The 21,512-nt window shown below is 51.5% G+C and overlaps 1 pseudogene; it reads left to right on the top strand.

Annotated features, from left to right (window-relative positions):
* Positions 1–1,907: 1,907 nt before the first annotated feature.
* LOC122923929 lies at positions 1,908–19,557 on the top strand (annotated as a pseudogene).
* Positions 19,558–21,512: the final 1,955 nt, after the last annotated feature.

Below are 21,512 nucleotides of genomic sequence, written 5' to 3'. Positions count from 1 at the left end.
AAGAGACGGGTGAGTGAGAGCGGGGGTACTGAGGAAGAGACGTGTGAGTGGGGGGGTAACTGAAGAAGAGACGGGTGAGTGAGGGCGGGGGGTAAATGAAGAAGAGACGGGTGAGTGATGGAGGGGGTAACTGAGGAAGAGACGGGTGAGTGAGAGCGGGGGTAACTGAAGAAGAGACGGGTGAGTGAGGGCGGGGGGTAACTGAGGAAGAGGCGTGTGAGTGAGGGGGGCTAACTGAAGAAGAGACGGGTGAGTGAGAGCGGGGGAATAACTGAAGAAGAGACGGTTGAGTGAGAGCGGAGGGTAACTGAGGAAGAGACGGGTAAGTGAGAGCGGGGGTAACTGAGGAAGAGACGGGTGAGTGATGGAGGGGGTAACTGAGGAAGAGACGGATGAGTGAGGGTGGGAGGTAACTGAAGAAGAGATGGGTGAGTGATGGAGGGGGTAACTGAGGAAGAGACGGGTGAGTGAGGGTGGGAGGTAACTGAAGAAGAGACGGGTGAGTGAGGGCGGGAGGTAACTGAGGAAGAGACGGGTGAGTGATGGAGGGGGTAACTGAGGAAGAGACGGGTGAGTGAGGGTGGGAGGTAACTGAAGAAGAGACGGGTGAGTGATGGAGGGGGTAACTGAGGAAGAGACGTGTGAGTGGGGGGGTAACTGAAGAAGAGATGTGTGTGAGGGTGGGAGGTAACTGGAAGAAGAGACGGGTGAGTGATGGAGGGGGTAACTGAGGAAGAGACGTGTGAGTGAGGGCGGGGGGGTAACTGAACAAGAGACGGGTGAGTGAGGGCGGGGGGTAACTGAAGAAGAGACGGGTGAGTGAGGGCGGGGGGTAACTGAAGAAGAGACGGGTGAGTGAGGGCGGGGGGTAACTGAAGAAGAGACGGGTGAGTGAGAGTGGGGGGTAACTGAAGAAGAGACGGGTGAGTGAGGGTGGGAGGTAACTGAAGAAGAGACGGGTGAGTGATGGAGGGGGTAACTGAGGAAGAGACGGGTGAGTGATGGCAGGGGTAACTGAAGAAGAGACGGGTGAATGAGAGCGGGGGGTATCTGAAGAAGAGACGGGTGAGTGAGGGTGGGAGGCAACTGAAGAAGAGACGGGTGAGTGAGAGCGGGGGTAACTGAAGAAGAGACGGGTGAGTGAGAGCGGGGGCGGTAACTGAAGAAGAGACGGGTGAGTGAGAGCGGGGGCGGTAACTGAAGAAGAGATGGGTGAGTGAGGGCGGGGGTAACTAAAGAATAGACGGGTGAGTGAGGGTGGGAGGTAACTGAAGAAGAGACGGGTGAGTGAGGGTGAGAGGTAACTGAAGAAGAGACGGGTGAGTGAGGGTGGGAGGTAACTGAAGAAGAGACGGGTGAGTGAGAGCGGGGGGTAACTGAAGAAGAGACTGGTGAGTGATGGTGGGGGTAACTGAAGAAGAGACGGGTGAGTGAGGGCGGGGGGGTAACTGAAGAAGAGACGGGTGATTGAGGGCGGGGGTAATTGAAGAAGAGATGGATGAGTGATGGCGGGGGTAACTGAAGAAGAGATGGGTGAGTGAGGGCGGGGGGTAACTGAAGAAGAGACGGTGTGAGTGAGGGCGGGGGGTAACTGAAGAAGAGACGGGTGATTGAGGGCGGGGGTAACTGAAGAAGAGACGGATGAGTGATGGCGGGGGTAACTGAAGAAGAGACGGGTGAGTGATGGCGGGGGTAACTGAAGAAGAGACGGGTGATTGAGGGCGGGTGTAACTGAAGAAGAGACGGGTGAGTGATGGCGGGGGTAACTGAAGAAGAGACGGGTGATTGAGGGAGGGGGTAACTGAAGAAGAGACGGATGAGTGATGGCGGGGGTAACTGAAGAAGAGACGGGTGAGTGATGGCGGGGGGTAACTGAAGAAGAGACGGGTGATTGAGGGCGGGGGTAACTGAAGAAGAGACGGATGAGTGATGGCAGGGGTAACTGAAAAAGAGACCAAACAACTCCTCCCACTGCTCCACACAGCATCTTTCACTGCTCTATACAACTCCTCCCACTACTCTGTACAACTCCTCCCACTTCCCCATACAGCCTGTCCCATACAACTCCTCCCACTTCCCCATACAGCCTGTCCCATACAACTCCTCCCACTTGCCCATACATCCCCTACAACTACCCCACACAACTTTTCCCACTGCCCCATACAACTTCTTCCACTACTCCATTAATCCCTCCCACTACTTTATACAGCCCCTCTCACTACCCCATACAACTCCTCCCACTACTTCATACAACTCCTCCTATTACTTCATACAACTCCTCCCACTAACCCATACAGCCCCTCCCACTACTAAATGCAACTCCTCCCACTACTCCATACAGCCCTCCCTCTACTTCATAAAGCCCCTCTCACTACCCCATACAACTCCTGCCACTACTTTATACAACTCCTCCTAGTACTTCATACAACTCCTCCCAGTACTTCATACAACTCCTCCCACTACTTCATACAGCCCCTCCCACTACCCCATACAACTCCTTTCACTACTTCATACAGCCCCTCCCACTACTCCATACAACTCCTCCCACTACCCCCTACAGCTCCTCCGACCTGCAGTGTGCGCCTCTATCCAGGGCCCTTTAAGTGATACTGTGGATGGTACCCAGGTGTAGGAATGCCAGTGTGGTGGTGGGTGGCCTAATGTCCCTTAATGTTGGTGCACGTGTCACGGTGCTCCTACCTGGATACGCTGGACCCTAGGCGTTGGCTCCGCAGCAAATAAAAATGGGGTTGCTGATGAAGGGATGGAGAATAAATTGAGTCCAGACCTTGTGATGACCTTGTGATGAGAATAAACGCTTCTCCAACACAACTTACAGGCTTTGTCTTGGTTTCCAGCAGGCGTTGGCATTAACTGTGGCAGGCAAACTCCTCTGCTACATCTGCTGCTCTCTAGCTCTGCTGTGCTAACAGGATAATGGTAGGATTTAGCTTTAGCTGTATGCTGTACTTTGCTTCTGTAGTATTCTCTAGATCAGTACCAGGGAACTCTTTCTCCTCCTGGCTTCTGAGGCTTCAGGCTTTGGCCTCTGTGTCCAGCAGAGCTGAAGGTGCTCTAGCTGGCCCAGACAGGGCTTGTCCGACAGGGACGAGCACCTGCTGCACAACCTCCCTTGGCAGGGGTAAAAAGTGAACTAACTCCTCACTAACTAGTCCCTCCTTCTCTTAGGGCTCATGCACACAGCCGTCACCCGGCCATGGCTGTATTGCGGCCCACACACAGCGGGTCCGCAATACACGGGCACCGGCCGTGTGCACCCCGCACCACAGATCCAGACCCATTCACTTGAATGGGTCCACAATCCTGGAGGTTCGGTGGGGTGCGGAAAGGAGGCAGGGATCGGAAGCACTAGTAGTGCTTCCATGGGTTTTCTGTACATGCCTCTGCACCGCACAAAAGTAGTGCATGCTCTGTCGGGAACAGATCGCGGACACCATTCAAGTGAAAGGGGCCGTGATCCGGTGGCAGCTGCCCCATGGTCGGAGTCCGTGCAGTTTGCGGTCCGCAGCATGGGCCCGGCCAGCACGCGGTCATGTGCATGAGCCCTTAGGGAGAGCTAGAATGGAAAGAAGGGTTCCATTCTAGGAAAAATAGCTCTACCACTGTTGCCGCCACCTGCTGGTGAACCAGGCACATTACAGTTGAACAAAATGAATACAAATTTTGCAAGACCTAGAAATTAATACACAGGATGACATATGGTTAACCATAGGAGACAGTAGCAAGGTGCAAAGGTGGTAATCCCAATCTGGGGCGTTACACTCCCACTACCCCACACAGCCCCTCCCACTGCCCCCTACAACTCCTCCCACTAATCCATACAACTTTGATTCTGGACTGATTGTTTTGTCTTTTAGATATATCTGGACCTGGTGCCTCGTGCCTCCTCAACATGACATCCACAGGTAATTTACTGGTGTTCATACTGCAGACGTACCTGCCTAGAACTGACCAGCTGATCACTGTGGACCTCATGGCACCCCAAGATGTCTTCCTGTTCAGGAAACCCTACAGCCTACAAGATGACCAGGCAAGGAGATCAGCCAGGCCAGAACTGCAGACACAAGCTGAAGTCACAGCATTTAGGAGAACACATCTCGTCGAGGAATCTGGAGATGTACATCTCATAGAGTAACCTGGAGATGTCCATCTCCTACAGAAATCAGGAGATGTCCATCTCCTGCAGGAACCTGGAGATGTACATCTCCTAGAGGAACCTGGGAGTGTCTCATCTCATAGATGAAACCCGGAGATAAAGATGTCCAGCTCTTAGAAGAACCTGGATATGTCCGTCTTCTAGATGGATCTGGAGATGTCCATTTCCTAGACCCGCTAACCTCCGGAAATCCAGCTGTGGTAAAACTATGACTCCCAGCATGCAGTCTTGCTTGGCTGTTTTTAGAACTCCATAGAAATGAATGGAGCATGCTGGGAATCGTAGTGTCACCACAGCTAGAGTGCCGGAGGTTAGCCATCACTGTCCTAGACGAACCTGGGGGTGTGCTTCTAATAGGAAAACATGAAGTTTCCATCCTGGAAGGAACCTGGAGATGTCCATCTCACAGAAGAACCTGGCTATGTCTAGCTTTTAGGCCTCATGCACATGTCCGTTGTTTTGGTCCACATCTGAGCCGCCGGACCCATTCACTTCAAAGGGGCTGCAAAAGATGGGGCTGCAAAAGATGCGGACAGCAGTCCGTGTGCTGTCCGCATTCGTTGCTCCGTTCTGTGGCCTGGCTAAGAAAATATTACATGTCCTATTCTTGTCCGCACTTTGCAGTCAAGAATAGGCATTTATATTAAAGGCTGTCCATGCCGTTCTGCAAATTGCGAAACGCGCACAGACGCCATCTGTCTTTTGCGGATCTGCGATTTGCGGACCGCAAAAACCACCACGGTCGTGTGCATGAGGCCTTAGAGGAACCTGAAAGTGAAGAAGCTGTTTCTCAGTAGAAGACAATGCTGCCCAGTGTACAGATATTTAGAAGGTCTCGAAGTTAGAATGATACGGGTTACTAGCTTAAATAGTATGAGAATGACCTGGTAAAACATTCTCAAACCGGGAATGGCAGGCGTTAACCACCATCATCGGGTCCTCTCCATTTACTGTATCATGAATGTTCTGGTCTCTAGAACTTCTTATTTAGTCTCCCCACTCTTTCTAGATACACGACCAGCCCACACTAAGGTTTCTGATGAGCCCCCGAGTTACAATCTGATTACACCATATGCACCCCCGGTTACCATCCCACCATCTGCCCCACCAAGTTTTCAAATGGACACTGCAATAGTGAAAGGCATTTCCCCAGGCATGGAGCATCTCCTCCAGGTAAGAGACCTTCTTCACTCAAAGTGACATCCACCGTATGTTCTACACATGCTGCTCAGTAACGCCCATCATCCATCCCAAGATGTCTATTGTCCGGTGTCTTAAATGTCCTTCCCACTGTGAATGTTCATCATCGTTGTCCTGGGTTCAGAGGCTGTAGAACATTGGAGGTCATCTATGAGGAGTCCATCTGAGGCCCTCTTGTGCCTTCCTGCATTCTCCCCTGGCTCTTCTGTCTGTCTCCGCAGTCTGCCTCCTCTGCCTGTCTCTTCTGTCCGTCTGTCTCCCTGGTCTGTCTCTTCTGTCCGTCTGTCTCCCTGGTCTGTCTCTTCTGTCCGTCTGTCTCCCTGGTCTGTCTCTTCTGTCCGTCTGTCTCCCTGGTCTGTCTCTTCTGTCCGTCTGTCTCTTCTGTCCGTCTGTCTCCCCGGCCTGTCTCTTTTGTCTGTCTGTCTCCCCGGCCTGTCTCTTCTGTCTCCCCGGCCTGTCTCCTCTGTCTCCCCGCTCTCCTGGGAGTTGTAGTGCCCTCCATACCTCCTCTCACTAATGACAGGTTTTCTGTTTCAGGTTAACCAATTAATGGTGAAAGAGAAATGTAAGAAAATATATTTATTAAAGATAAATCTGCTCTGTATCCCTGAGTGTCTGGAGGACTAGTGTCTAATGGTTCCACTGAGCTCTGGTCCCTGGTGTCCAGTGGTGTAATAATATAGTCCCTGGTGTCCAGTGGTGTAATAATATAGTCCCTGGTGTCCAGTGGTGTGATAATACAGTCCCTGGTGTCCAGTGGTGTAATAATATAGTCCCTGGTGTCCAGTGGTGTGATAATACAGTCCCTGGTGTCTAGTGGTGTAATAGTATAGTCCCTGGTGTCTGGTGGTGTAATAATCCAGTCCCTGGTGTTTAGTGGTGTAATAATCCAGTCCCTGGTGTCCAGTGGTGTAATAATCCAGTCCCTGGTGTCCAGTGGTGTAATAATATAGTCCCTGGTGTCTGGTGGTGTAATAATCCAGTCCCTGGTGTCCAGTGGTGTAATAATCCAGTCCCTGGTGTCCGGTGGTGTAATAATCCAGTCCCTGGTGTCCAGTGGTGTAATAATCCAGTCCCTGGTGTCCAGTGGTGTAATAATCCAGTCCCTGGTGTCCAGTGGTGTAATAATATAGTCCCTGGTGTCCAGTGGAATCTTCCTTGTACAGTAGTTCAGTTGAGTGTTTGTTGTGTAATAATATATTCCATGGTGTCCAGTGGTGTAATAATCCAGTCCCTGGTGTCCAGTGGTGTAATAATCCAGTCCCTGGTGTCCAGTGGTGTAATAATTCAGTCCCTGGTGTCCAGTGGTGTAATAATCCAGTCCCTGGGGTCCAGTGGTATAATAATCCAGTCCTTGGTGTCCAGTGGTATAATAATATAGTCCCTGGTGTCCAGTGGTGTAATAATCCAGCCCCTGGTGTCCAGTGGTGTAATAATCCAGTCCTTGGTGTCCAGTGGTATAATAATCCAGTCCCTGTTGTCCAGTGGTGTAATAATATAGTCCCTGGTGTCCAGTGTTGCAATAATCCAGTCCTTGGTGTCCAGTGGTGTAATAATCCAGTCCCTTGTGTCCAGTGGTGTAATAATCCAGTCCCTTGTGTCCAGTGGTATAATAATCCAGTCCCTGGTGTCCAGTGTTGCAATAATCCAGTCCCTGGTGTCCAGTGGTGTAATAATCCAGTGCCTGGTTTCCAGTAGTGTAATAATCCAGTCCCTGGTGTCCAGTGGTGTAATAATCCAGTCCCTAGTGTCTGATGGTGTAACAATCCAGTCCCTGGTGTCCAGTGGTGTAATAATCTAGTACCTGGTGTCCGGTGGTGTAATAATCCAGTCCCTGGTGTCCAGTGGTGTAATAATCTAGTACCTGGTGTACTGTATTGTATAATATAGTCCCTGGTGTCTGGTGGTGTAATGGATTTTTACACCACTGGACACCAGGGACTGGATTATTACACCACTGGACACCAGGGACTGGATTACTGGGAGCGGCCACTTGTCATTATTATTTGGGTCTGTACTAGCACTGGTGGTCAGTGGGCCGGGTGCAGGGTAACTGGTGAGCATCCTCTACACCAGGGGGCACAACCTGCGGCCCTTGATGCCTCCAACCACATGTATCTTTCATGTATTGTCCCATTGGATCCTAGAAGCAGACAGTAGTGATGTATACTGTATGTACAATACGCCATTACCTCCTTTAAGTTTTATTTTTTGGCCCTTGGAATTGGTTCAGGCTGACAATGTGGCCCCCAGCCAGTAAAGGTTGGGCACCCCTGCTCTAGACTGTTAGTTTTGTAAATCCATTTTGGTGGTCCTGTCCTGCAGTCTAGTGGTTAGTGCTGGCTCTCAGTGTTTTGGTGGTCCTGTCCTGCAGTCTAGTTGTTAGTGCTGGCTCCCAGTGTTTTGGTGGTTTAGTCCTGCAGTCTAGTGGTTAGTGCTGGCTCAGTGTTTTGGTGGTCCTGTCCTGCAGTCTAGTGGTTAGTGCTGGCTCCCAGTGTTTTGGTAGTCCTGTCCTGCAGTCTAGTGGTTAGTGCTGGCTCTCAGTGTTTTGGTGGTCCTGTCCTGCAGTCTAGTGGTTAGTGCTGGCTCCCAGTGTTTTGGTGGTTTAGTCCTGCAGTCTAGAGGTTAGTGCTGGCTCCCAGTGTTTTGGTGGTCCTCTCCTGCAGTCTAGTGGTTAGTGCTGGCTCTCAGTGTTTTGGTGGTTTAGTCCTGCAGTCTAGTGGTTAGTGCTGGCCCCCAGTGTTTTGGTGGTTTAGTTCTGCTGTCTAGTGGTTAGTGCTGGCTCCCAGTGTTTTGGTGGTCCTGTCCTGCAGTCTAGTGGGTAGTGCTGGCTTCTAGTGGTTTGGTGGTCCTGTCCTGCAGTCTAGTGGTTAGTGCTGGCTCTCAGTGTTTTGGTGGTTTAGTCCTGCAGTCTAGTGGTTAGTGCTGGCTCTCAGTGCTTTGGTGGTTTAGTCCTGCAGTCTAGTGGTTAGTGCTGGCTCTGTGTTTTGGTGGTCCTGTCCTGCAGTCTAGTGGTTAGTGCTGGCTCCCAGTGTTTTGGTGGTCCTGTCCTGCAGTCTAGTGGTTAGTGCTGGCTCTCAGTGTTTTGGTGGTCCTTTCCTGCTGTCTAGTGGTTAGTGCTGGCTCTCTGTTTTGGTGGTCCTGTCCTGCAGTCTAGTGGTTAGTGCTGGCCTCCAGTGTTTTGGTGGTTTAGTCCTGCAGTCTAGTGGTTAGTGGCTGGCTCCCAGTGTTTTGGGTGGTCCTGTCCTGCAGTCTAGTGGTTAGTGCTGGCTCTCAGTGTTTTGGTGGTCCTTTCCTGCAGTCTAGTGGTTCAGTGCATGGCTCTCAGTGTTTTGGTGGTCCTTTCCTAGCACGTCTAGTGGTTAGTGCTGGATCTCAGTGCTTTTGGTGGTCCTGCGTCTAGTGGTTAGTTCTGGGCTCTCATGTGTTTTGGTGGTCCTGTCCGGCAGTCTAGTGGTTCGTGGCTGGCTCTCAGTGTTTTGGTGGTCCTTTCCTGCAGTCTAGTGGTTAGTGCTGGCTCCCAGTGTTTTGGTGGTTTAGTCCTGCAGTCTAGTGGTTAGTGCTGGCTCTCAGTGTTTTGGTGGTCCTGTCCTGCAGTCTAGTGGTTAGTGCTGGCTTCTAGTGTTTTGGTGCTCCTGTCCTGCAGTCTAGTGGTTAGTGCTGGCTCTCAGTGTTTTGGTGGTCCTGTCCTGCAGTCTAGTGGTTAGTGCTGGCTCTCAGTGTTTTGGTGGTCCTTTCCTGCAGTATAGTTGTTAGTGCTGGCTCTCAGTGTTTTGGTGCTCCTGTCCTGCAGTCTAGTGGTTAGTGCTGGCTCTCAGTGTTTTGGTGGTCCTGTCCTGCAGTCTAGTGGTTAGTGCTGGCTCTCAGTGTTTTGGTGGTCCTTTTCTGCAGTCTAGTGGTTAGTGCTGGCTCCCAGTGTTTTGGTGGTTTAGTCCTGCAGTCTAGTGGTTAGTGCTGGCTCTCAGTGTTTTGGTGGTTTAGTCCTGCAGTCTAGTGGTTAGTGCTGGCTCTCAGTGGTTTGGTGGTCCTGTCCTGCTGTCTAGTGGTTAGTGCTGGCTCCCAGTGTTTTGGTGGTTTAGTCCTGCAGTCTAGTGGTTAGTGCTGGCTCTCAGTGTTTTGGTGGTTTAGTCCTGCAGTCTAGTGGTTAGTGCTTGCTCTCAGTGGTTTGGTGGTCCTGTCCTGCTGTCTAGTGGTTAGTGCTGGCTCTCAGTGTTTTGGTGGTTTAGTCCTGCTGTCTAGTGGTTAGTGCTGGCTCTCAGTGTTTTGGTGGTCCTGTCCTGCAGTCTAGTGGTTAGTGCTGGCTCTGTGTTTTGGTGGTCCTGTCCTGCAGTCTAGTGGTTAGTGCTGGTTTTCAGTGTTTTGGTGGTTCTGTCCTGCTGTCTAGTGGTAAGTGATGGCTCTCAGTGTTTTGGTGGTCCTGTCCTGCAGTCTAGTGGTTAGTGCTGGCTCTCAGTGTTTTGGTGGTTTAGTCCTGCAGTCTAGTGGTTAGTGCTGGCTCTCAGTGCTTTGGTGGTTTAGTCCTGCAGTCTAGTGGTTAGTGCTGGCTCTCAGTGTTTTGGTGGTCCTGTCCTGCAGTCTAGTGGTTAGTGCTGGCTCCCAGTGTTTTGGTGGTTTAGTCCTGCAGTCTAGTGGTTAGTGCTGGCTCCCAGTGTTTTGGTGGTTTAGTCCTGCAGTCTAGTGGTTAGTGCTGGCTCTCAGTGTTTTGGTGGTCCTGTCCTGCAGTCTAGTGGTTAGTGCTGGCTCTCAGTGTTTTGGTGGTCCTGTCCTGCAGTCTAGTGGTTAGTGCTGGCTCCCAGTGTTTTGGTGGTCCTGTCCTGCAGTCTAGTGGTTAGTGCTGGCTCTCAGTGTTTTGGTGGTCCTGTCCTGCAGTCTAGTGGTTAGTGCTGGCTCCCAGTGTTTTGGTGGTCCTGTCCTGCAGTCTAGTGGTGAGTGCTGGCTCTCAGTGTTTTGGTGCTCCTGTCCTGCAGTCTAGTGGTTAGTGCTGGCTCTCAGTGTTTTGGTGGTCCTGTCCTGCAGTCTAGTGGTTAGTACATCTCGGTGTCCTCCGGCCTCATCCCCTGCAGCCCCTGTTGTGTCTCAGGCTCTAGAGCAGAGTTCAGACCAGACTGTCGGTCTCTGTAGATGTGGCTTATTTTCAGTGTCTTCTGCACTGGGTTCTGATTATGGTTCTGACTCCCGGTGTCTTCCCTCCAGTCTCGGTGTCGCAGGGCTGGGGCTTCTCCTTTGAAGTGCTGAATCTGGTTGGTCAGCGACTATTCCAGGCGGAGCAGAACGTGGTGTGCTGCGGACCCCTCTATGATGTCAGGATACGAGACAACAGCAACAACGAGGTCCTGCATCTGCTGGAGAACTGCGGCTGCACCTGCACCCGGGAGGTGAGGCTGGAAGTGTCCGCGGGGTGTGGGGCACTGTCTCCTGGTCACTGCAGATTACAGGGTCCCCAACAGTCACCCTTGTATTCCTGACACCCCGCGTCCCCTGAGATCTGCCACCGTAATGTGTGGCGCCCTCTGATGGGCACATCAGAGATTACAACAGGTACTGAGAGGTCGATAACCTGACACCATGATCGTCTTCTTCCAGATGGAGGTGCACGGCCCCTCGGGGCAGCTGATCGGATTCGTCAAGGGTGCATTGGAACAATCTGGTCACCCACCTGTCATTGATGAATACCTCCAAGCAGGTCACCCTCATCATCCTGGGGCCCAGCTTCCAGAACAGCATCTTCGGCAACGTCGGCTTTGAGGTAAATATAGAACAAAACTGTAGGGTGATATAGATAGAAGAGAGCTATGAGCCTGCCCCTCCCACTGTAGGGTGATACAGACAGAAGAGAGCTATGAGCCTGCCACTCCTCCTGCAGGGTGATACAGACAGAGGAGAGCTATGAGCCTGCCCCTCCCCCTGCAGGGAGATACAGACAGAAGAGAGCTATGATCCTGCCCCTCCTCCTGCAGGGTGATACAGACAGAAGAGAGCTATGAGCCTGCCCCTCCTCCTGCAGGGTGATACAGACAGAAGAGAGCTATGATCCTGCCCCTCCTCCTGCAGGGTGATACAGACAGAAGAGAGCTATGAGCCTGCCCCTCCTCCTGCAGGGTGATACAGACAGAAGAGAGCTATGAGCCTGCCCCTCCTCCTGCAGGGCTATACAGACAGAAGAGAGCTATGATCCTGCCCCTCCTCCTGCAGGGTGATACAGACAGAAGAGAGCTATGAGCCTGCCCCTCCTCCTGCAGGGTGATACAGACAGAAGAGAGCTATGAGCCTGCCCCTCCTCCTGCAGGGTGATACAGACAGAAGAGAGCTATGAGCCTGCCCCTCCTCCTGCAGGGTGATACAGACAGAAGAGAGCTATGAGCCTGCCCCTCCTCCTGCAGGGTGATACAGACAGTAAGAGAGCTATGAGCCTGCCCCTCCTCCTGCAGGGCTGATACAGACAGAAGAGAGCTATGAGCCTGCCCCTCCTCCTGCAGGGTGATACAGACAGAAGAGAGCTATGAGCCTGCCCCTCCTCCTGCAGGGTGATACAGACAGAAGAGAGCTATGAGCCTGCCCCTCCTCCTGCAGGGTGATACAGACAGAAGAGAGCTATGAGCCTGCCCCTCCTCCTGCAGGGTGATACAGACAGAAGAGAGCTATGAGCCTGCCCCTCCTCCTGCAGGGTGATATAGATAGAAGAGAGCTATGAGCCTGCCCCTCCCCTGCAGGGTGATACAGACAGAAGAGAGCTATGAGCCTGCCCCTCCTCCTGCAGGCTGATACAGACAGAAGAGAGCTATGAGCCTGCCCCTCCTCCTGCAGGCTGATACAGACAGAAGAGAGCTATGAGCTTGCCCCTCCTCCCTGCAGGGTGATACAGACAGAAGAGAGCTATGAGCCTGCCCCTCCCCCTGCAGGGTGATACAGACAGAAGAGAGCTATGAGCCTGCCCCTCCCCCTGCAGGGTGATACAGACAGAAGAGAGCTATGAGCCTGCCCCTCCTCCTGCAGGGTGATACAGACAGAAGAGAGCTATGAGCCTGCCCCACCCCCTGCAGGGTGATACAGACAGAAGAGAGCTATGAGCCTGCCCCACCCCCTGCAGGGTGATACAGACAGAAGAGAGCTATGAGCCTGCCCCTCCTTCTGCAGGCTGATACAGACAGAAGAGAGCTATGAGCCTGCCCCTTCCCCTGCAGGGTGATACAGACAGAAGAGAGATATGAGCCTGCCCCTCCCCCTGCAGGGTGATACAGACAGTAGAGAGCTATGAGCCTGCCCCTCCTCCTGCAGGGTGATACAGACAGAAGAGAGCTCTGAGCCTGCCCCTCCTCCTGCAGGGTGATACAGACAGAAGAGAGCTATGAGCCTGCCCCACCCCCTGCAGGGTGATACAGACAGAGGAGAGCTGTGAGCCTGCCCCTCCTCCTGCAGGCTGATACAGACAGAAGAGAGCTATGAGCCTGCCCCTCCTCCTGCAGGGTGATACAGACAGAAGAGAGCTATGAGCCTGCCCCTCCCCCTGCAGGGTGATACAGACAGAAGAGAGCTATGAGCCTGCCCCTCCCCCTGCACGGTGATACAGACAGAAGAAAGCTATGAGCCTGCCCCGCCCCCTGCAGGGTGATACAGACAGAAGAGATCTATGAGCCTGCCCCTCCTCCTGCAGGGTGATACAGACAGAAGAGAGCTATGAGCCTGCCCCTCCCCCTGCAGGGTGATACAGACAGAAGAGAGCTATGAGCCTGCCCCGCCCCCTGCAGGGTGATACAGACAGAAGAGATCTATGAGCCTGCCCCTCCTCCTGCAGGGCGATACAGACAGAAGAGAGCTATGAGCCTGCCCCTCCCCCTGCAGGGTGATACAGACAGAAGAGAGCTATGAGCCTGCCCCTCCTCCTGCAGGGTGATACAGACAGAAGAGAGCTATGAGCCTGCCCCTCCTCCTGCAGGGTGATACAGACAGAAGAGAGCTATGAGCCTGCCCCTCCTCCTGCAGGGTGATACAGACAGAAGAGAGCTATGAGCCTGCCCCTCCTCCTGTAGGCTGATACAGACAGAAGAGAGCTATGAGCCTTCCCCTCCTCCTGCAGGGTGATACAGACAGAAGAGAGCTATGAGCCTTCCCCTCCTCCTGCAGGGTGATACAGACAGAAGAGAGCTATGAGACTGCCCCGCCCCCTGCAGGGTGATACAGACAGAAGAGAGCTATGAGCCTGCCCCTCCTCCTGCAGGGTGATACAGACAGAAGAGAGCTATGAGCCCGCCCCTCCTCCTGCAGGGTGATACAGACAGAAGAGAGCTATGAGCCTGCCCCTCCTCCTGCAGGGTGATACAGACAGAGGAGAGCTATGAGCCTGCCCCTCCTCCTGCAGGGTGATACAGACAGAAGAGAGCTATGAGCCTGCCCCTCCTCCTGCAGGGTGATACAGACAGAAGAGAGCTATGAGCCTGCCCCTCCTCCTGCAGGGTGATACAGACAGAAGAGAGCTATGAGCCTGGCCCTCCTCCTGCAGGGTGATACAGACAGAAGAGAGCTATGAGCCTGCCCCTCCTCCTGCAGGGTGATACAGACAGAAGAGAGCTATGAGCCTGCCCCTCCTCCTGCAGGGTGATACAGACAGAAGAGAGCTATGAGCCTGCCCCTCCTCCTGCAGGGTGATACAGACAGAGGAGAGCTAGGAGCCTGCCCCTCCTCCTGCAGGGTGATACAGACAGTACAGAGCTATGAGCCTGCCCCTCCCCCTGCAGGGTGATACAGACAGAAGAGAGCTATGAGCCCGCCCCTCCCCCTGCAGGGTGATACAGACAGAAGAGAGCTATGAGCCTGCCCCTCCTCCTGCAGGGTGACATTTTTCAGGCGTTTCTCCCATCTCTGTCTCCCAGGTGAAGTCTCCGGATGAGCAGCATGTGGTGGGGATGATACGGAAGGAGACTGATCATCTTCTGCTTACTTTTCCATTGGACCTGGAGGTGACAATGAAGGCCATGTTGTTGGGCTCCTCCTTGTACCTGGTGAGTAGTTGTCTCCATGTTTGATGAGGGTGACCTTCAGGGTGAGCAGAAGATGAGTCGTGATGGTCGGTAGGATTGGTCTCTTAGTGAGAACACAACTCCATCCTGAGGTCATGGCACCCACGGTACGCACAGCGGTGATAGATGAGAGTCTTGGACAGTGTTAGGAGACTGGAGGAAGACAGAGGAGTCTGGAAGATGAGAATAGATGGGTCTGGAGGAGGACAGAGGAGTCTGGAAGATGAGAATAGATGGGTCTGGAGGAGGACAGAGGAGTCTGGAGGATGGGGATAGATGGGTCTGGAGGAGGACAGAGTAGTCTGGAGGATGGGGATAGATGGGTCTAGACCAGGACAGAGGAGTCTGGAGAGAGCAGAGGAGTCTGTAGATTGGTGACAGAAGGGTCTAGAGGAGCATAGAGGAGTCTGGGGACAGAGGAGTCTAGAAGAGAACAGAGGAGTCTAGAAGAGAACAGAGGAGTCTGGCGGAGAACAAAATCGTATTCAGGGATAGGTCACGGTTAGGGCAGGTTGAAATTGTGGTCCGAGGTCAGAGCAGACAGCAATGGGTCAATACAGTAATTAGACAGAGGTCAGGTCAGGCATTAGAGAAGCAAAGTCAGGAATCGAGCAGAGGTCAGTACATAAAAAACAACCACAGGCAAAAAAGTTGACCACACACCATTGCAGGGACTAGCTAGCTGGATGAACCTATTGCTCAGGCATATTCTCAAATAGGAAGATGCCTTAAGTATTCCAGGATTGCCTGCCATTGGCTGGTGAAGATTAGTATTGTGTGTTAGAACTTTAAGGTGGTTACCCTATAGGTAGACTAGAGAGGCTAAGCCTCAAAACACAGGCCACGGCCTGCAACAAGAAATCGAACGTGGCAGGTGTGGACCTCAGGAACAGCATTGGCATTAGCCACATGGTAAAGTAGGGTGGTGGTTGGCACGGGCCACCGGTCTAACATCTAGCAGTCACCAATCTCTCACCAACCCAAAAGTAGTCTGTGAGAGCGTTCTTGTGGCAAGACCCAGTGTGTAATCAGACCACACCTGTAACTACGTATCTGCCTGAGCCATAACCGTAGGGCGCTATTACTATCTGAGGCGGGGTTACTTTGTGAGTGCGTGGCTCTTTCTTCTCCTTATTGTCTTCCTCTTTTCCCTCTTCTCCTGATTTTTCCTTTGCCTTTTCCTCTCATCTTCCCATTCCTCCTCTGATCTTTTTCCCCATCACACTTCACCACTAATCCTTCTCACTTCTTCCTCCTGCACCCATAACTATTCTTCTTTCTCTACCGTTCCCTCTGTTTTTGTTTTTGCTTTCCCCTTCTTCTGCAATAGATTTCTCTTCCTATCCTTTTTCTTGGCCTCTTCCCCTCCACTTACTCTCTCCACTTCTGCTTTCCTCCTCCTTCTTTCTCCTGTTCTTTCTCTATTCTCTTCCCTCTATTCTCCTCCTCCTTCCTTTCCTCCTCTTCCCCTTTCTTCTTCTCCTTTTCCCATTCCCTCTACATCTTCCTTCTTCTTCTCCTCTTTCCCTTTTCTATGTCTTTCCAACATCTTCCCTCCTTCCTTCTCCTTTCCCTGTCCTTTCTCATCTTCTGCTCCCACTCTTTCCACTTCCATTTTCTCTACTTCCCCTCCTCTCCCTACATCCACTTTCTTCTCCCCACATCTCCAACCATTCTTCTTTATCCTCCCCGTTTCTTCTACATCCTATTCCTTTATCCCCTTATTTCCTCTTCCCCTTACCTTCTACTGTTGCCCTCCCCTTTCTCCTATTCACTTACCCTTCCTCTTTTCATCTTTCTCTATCCCCTTTCCATTTTCCCTTTCACTCTCTTCTTTTCCTTCTTCTCTTTTATTTACTTTCCTTCCACTTCCTATTTCCATTCCCCTCCTCCTCTTTTTTATCTTCTGCCCTTCTCATAATCCTCCTTTTCGCCTTCAGCTTCTCGCATAATCTTCTACCTTGCCTTCTCCTTTTCCCCTTCCCCTCCTCTATTACCTCCCCCCTCTTCCTCCCTGTCCCCTTCTACCCCCCTCCTTCTTTTCCGCTTCCACTCTCTCTCCCCCCTTCCTTCCTCTATTCCTTCCCGGTCATCTTCCTCTATCCTCCTTTTCTCTCTTACTTCTCCCTTCTATTCCTCTATCACCCTTCCTTTCCTCTTCTCTTCCTCTTCTTCCTCTCTCCTTTCCCCATCCTCTGTCCCTCTGCTTTCTTTTCCTCTTCCTTTCTCCCCTCTCCTTCTATCCCCTCTTCCATTATTTCTTCCTCCATCCCCTTCCCTTCCTCTCTTATCCCTCCTTTTTCTCTATCCCATTCTAACCTAACCCTCCTCTTCCCTTCCTATATCTTTTCTCCCTCCTCTTCATCTATCCTCCTTCTATTCCTTCCCCCTCACTTTCTCTATCCCCCTTTCTTCACTTCCTTCTTCCTGCTCTTCATCTTTCCTCCTTTTGTTCCTTCTCCCTCCTCTTCCTCAATAGCCAATCAGAAGTCTGTTGTAACATCATGTGATTGGTATCAGGCGCAGCATTAAAGGACATTTCAAGATTCATCCATTAAAGGAAAATATCACCGCACCCGAGAAATGAACCAATAAAACCTACAGTGAAAGGGTCATAAACCCGGTGTTACAGTATGAAGTACAGAGTCAGTCTGCTGAACACCTGCAGATGATGTATCATGGATCTCCAGGAGCTTCTCCTGAACATGCAGGAAGTCCTCTCACCACCCCGACCATCAGACTCATCTCTGCTTGTGCATAGAGTCCTGGGGGGGGTAGGACAGTGAGGGCGTATAGACAAGTCAGCATGAAAAAATGTCTATCCTCTTCCTCTATACCCTCTCCCTCCTCTTCCTCTATACCCCTTCTTTTATTCCTCCCCCCCCCTCTTCCTCTATCCCCTCCTTTTCTTCTCCCTCCTTTTCCTCTCCCCCTTCCTCTATTCCTTCTCTCTCATTTCATCTATCCCCTCCTTCTCTCTTTCCTCTATTCCTTCTCCCTCCTCTTCTTTTATCACTTCCCCCTCCTATTAATCTATCCCTCCCTACCTCTATTCCTTCTCCCTCCTTCCTCTATCCCCTCCTTCTCTTTCTCTCCCCTTCCTCTATTACTTCACCCTCCTTCCTTTATCCCCTCCACTCCTCTTCATCTATCCCCCTTCTTCCATTCCTTCACCCTCCTCCTTCCTCTATCCCCTACTGTACCTCTCCCATCCTCTTCCTCTATCCCTTCCTTCTCCTCTTCCTCTCCCCCTTTCTTCTATTCCTTCTCCTTCCTCTATCCCCTCATCTTCCTCCTCTTCCTCTCCCCTTCTTATTCTCTATCCCCCTTTCTTCTCCTCTTCTTCTCCTTCCCCTATTACTTCCTCTATCCTCCACTCTTCCTTAATTCTGCTTTCTCTATCCCCTCCTTCTCCTCTTCTTCTATTCCTTCTCCCTCCTCTTCTTTTATCTCTTCCCCCTCCTATTAATCTATCCCTCCCTACCTCTATTCTCCTCTTCTATCCCTTCTTCTATTCCTCCCTTCTCTTCATCTATCCCCTCCTTCTCCTCTTCTTCCTCTATTTCTTATCCCTCATTTTCTCTACCCTTCTCTTCCTCTCCCTATTCCTATATTCCTTCTCCCTCCTCTTCCTCTATCCCCCTACTCCTCTCCCCCGTCCCTTCCTCCATTTGTTTTCCCTCCTCTTTTTCTATACCCTCCTTCTCCTCTTCCTCTCCCTCTTGCTCTATATATTTTACCTCCTCTTCCTCTACCCCCTTTTCTTCCTCTATTTATTCTTCTTCCTCTATCCACTCCTACTCCTCTTCCTGTTAACCCTTCCTTTATTCCTTCTCCTTTCTCTGCCGCCCTTCCTCTATCACATTGTATGTGTCCCCTCCTTTTCCTCTATTCCTTTCAACTCCTCTTCCTGCCTCCCCTTCCTCTCCCCTTCTCTTCCTCTATCCCCTTCTACTCCTCTTCCTGTCTACCCTTCCTTTATTACTTCTCCTTTCTCTGCCTCCCTTCCTCTATCACCTAGTCTTCCTTTCCCTCCTCTTCCTCTATCCCTTTCTACTCCTCTTCCTGTCTACCCTTCCTTTATTCCTTCTCTTTTCTCTGCCTCCCTTCCTCTATCACCTAGTCCTCCTCTCCCCTCCTCTTCCACTATCCCTTTCTACTCCTCTTCCTGTCTACCCTTCCTTTATTACTTCTCCTTTCTCTGCCTCCCTTCCTCTATCACCTAGTCTTCCTTTCCCTCCTCTTCCTCTATCCCTTTCTACTCCTCTTCCTGTCTACCCTTCCTTTATTCCTTCTCCTTTTCCTGCCTCCCTTCCTCTATCACCTAGTCCTCCTCTCCCCTCCTCTTGCACTATCCCTTTCTACTCCTCTTCCTGTCTACCCTTCCTTTATTCCTTCTCCTTTTCCTGCCTCCCTTCCTCTATCACCTAGTCCTCCTCTCCCCTCCTCTTGCACTATCCCTTTCTACTCCTCTTCCTGTCTACCCTTCCTTTATTACTTCTCCTTTCTTTGCCTCCCTTCCTCTATCACCTAGTCTTCCTCTCCCCTCCTCTTCCTCTATCCCTTTCTACTCCTCTTCCTGCCTCACTTTCCTCTGTTCCTCTCTTCCTCTCCCCTTCTCTTACTCTGTCCCCTCTCACCTTCCTTTATAATGATCAGATTTGACTTTGATTTCCTCTTTCAGGAAAATCTCATTAAATCAAAGAGAAAGGAACTGCAGAGACAAGCACGTAACTGATACTCCTGCAGCACATCTCACCAATGTCCCATGTATGCAGCTACATGTATCTGAGCACCTTCTCCGCAGAGCATCATATATCATCCTCAGCATTGCAGAGCATCACACCCAGCATTCCCAGGGCAATGCTCCTCATACTAACCACTAATACTGCAGAACATCTCACCTGGCTCACTAAATGCTCACACTGAAGAGCATCGACCCACTATACACCTGAGGAATGGTGCCACCGTGGAGGACTGGACGTGGACCCTGGATGGTCATGGGCTGGGAGGTTTAACAAGCCACTGGCCCTTTAAGAGAAACCAGTCTAATATGGATGATGTGTATTGTTCTGACAACCTGCATTCCCAGACAGTGTATGTACCGGATGTGCGATAATGAGCTGTATTATATGTATAAAGGCTGAATAAATGCTGTATCTGCTGCCTGACGCCTCTGAGGATGGCGGGATGTGTCCCAGATCTGGGCGCACCGCTTCTTATTGTGGAGATCCACAGGGGGAGGCCTAACATGCAAAGCTTCATGGAAACTCTTCTCTCCAGCGCCACCTATAGGTAACCCCCTGTAAGTCATTCCTAGACCCGTGAAACATGGCTAGAGGCCAAACCAGAGACCCTCGTGTGTACACAGCTCCAGGGTTTTAACCCTCATCAGTGCGGAACATGCTTGGGCCGTGTGCACTACAAGTACCAGACTCAATATGGATGCAGACAGGGACTCCTGCTGGTTAGTAGTCCAACCCTGTGGTCCCAGGAGACCCCCTCTCCACCCTACCAGGTCCCATCAGCTGGAGGCCCACCAGTACTAGGGAAGCTGCAGGATTCAGTGCGGCCATCAGGTGGCAGTGTCCCTCAGTATTGTACATAGGGGACCTGTTTTTTTTGTTTGTTTTTTGAGAACAAGGCATGAAATATAGCGGACATATAGAATATCCATCCATGTTCATAGAAAACACAAGATGAGAGTATTAGCACGCCCCTATTCACATTTTGATAATGTAACCTAGCTCCAAAAGAGAAAACATCCCTCCGCCCCCCACAAATGAGATCTTATCAGTGAAGTCTTGCGTCTCGGGTTCCACAATTTTAGTATTGGGCCATCTCTCCATTCCCTAGACTCCCAATTTCCCTCCTAGTTGGGCCTCTAGGTACCATGTGCTCTGAGTGAAGGGCGTCAGGTCCCTGATCTCTCCCTCTGACAATGTAGATTCAATGAATTTTCTCCATTTTTTGGTGAACTTACTACTTTCCCTTTCTTTGTACCTTTCCATTTCTATCCTCTCCATGTGGAGCACTTGTGTCATGGTCCCTAACACTTCATCCCACGACGGGGACGTAGTTTGTAACCAACAGTGATGGCCAGTTCGCCAGCGAACATATGCGGGCTGCCATATTTTTTCACAAGTCCGGCGAGGCACAGGTAAGCCCTTACCTGTGCCTGTGCCGCGAGCCGGTCTAAAAACAAATGCGGTCAGCGAGAACAGGCAGTTCCGAGAAGAGCCCGATGAAGGCCCCCGGAGGCTGTTCTCAGAACTGCCTGCTCCCGCTGACCGCACTTGTTTTCAGACCGGCTCGCGCACAGGACAGGTATGGGCTTACCTGTGCCTCGCTGGACTTGTGAAAAAAGATGGCAGCCTGCATGTGTTCGTGGGCAAACAATGCAAACTGGTCATCACTGGTAACCAATGCTTTAGAATAGATTTTTCCCCTGACATGAGCAGTATGTGTATGCCCTTTTCGGCTAGCCCTGGTCCCTCTGCGCCTGTTTGTACCCTGGGTATATAGTGAGGGACGCTCTGCTCTGGTGTCAGTAGCACCTTCACTCCCCAGACTGTCAAAATATATTTCACTGCTTGCGATCAAATTGACTTTAGGTTCGGGCAGCCCCACAGTCTATGTAAGAGACCTGCTCTTGAGAGGGACCATGTGGGGCACTGTCTTAGATAGGGGCATCCTTGTGGGATAGGTTAAAAGCGTAGGTCGCTCTCTGTGCATAATCCTGAACTGGGTCTCTCGCCATTGCTCATTATGCAGGGATTTTCTTACAAATTCGGAACCATCCCTCATCTGCTTGGTTAGGTCTAGGACACCAAGTTCCTCCTCCCAGGGATGCCATGATAGTGTCCCTCAATAGTGTCTCAATATCTCGGAGTCTGGTGTGAAGCAGTGCTGGGAGGTCCCATGGGGCTGCCGGCTGCCGTTCTATACTACCCGCTGAGAGACAGGAGGTGTCCCACAGCCAGTCTTTAGCATGGCGGAACAAGGCCGCCAGGTTGTAGGCGCGTAAGGTTAACTATGCGCAGACTTTTCTTTTTCCATAAAAGTTAATGAATGCTGATTGTAGCCGCCGTGCATCAGTGTGTTTTAGTAAAAGTGGGATG

Source organism: Bufo gargarizans, unplaced genomic scaffold, assembly GCF_014858855.1.
Source record: "Bufo gargarizans isolate SCDJY-AF-19 unplaced genomic scaffold, ASM1485885v1 original_scaffold_2076_pilon, whole genome shotgun sequence".
Taxonomy (NCBI): Eukaryota; Metazoa; Chordata; class Amphibia; order Anura; family Bufonidae; genus Bufo; species Bufo gargarizans.
The sequence above is the reverse complement of the archived record's forward strand: the minus strand, read 5'-3'. Positions and strand labels throughout refer to the sequence as shown.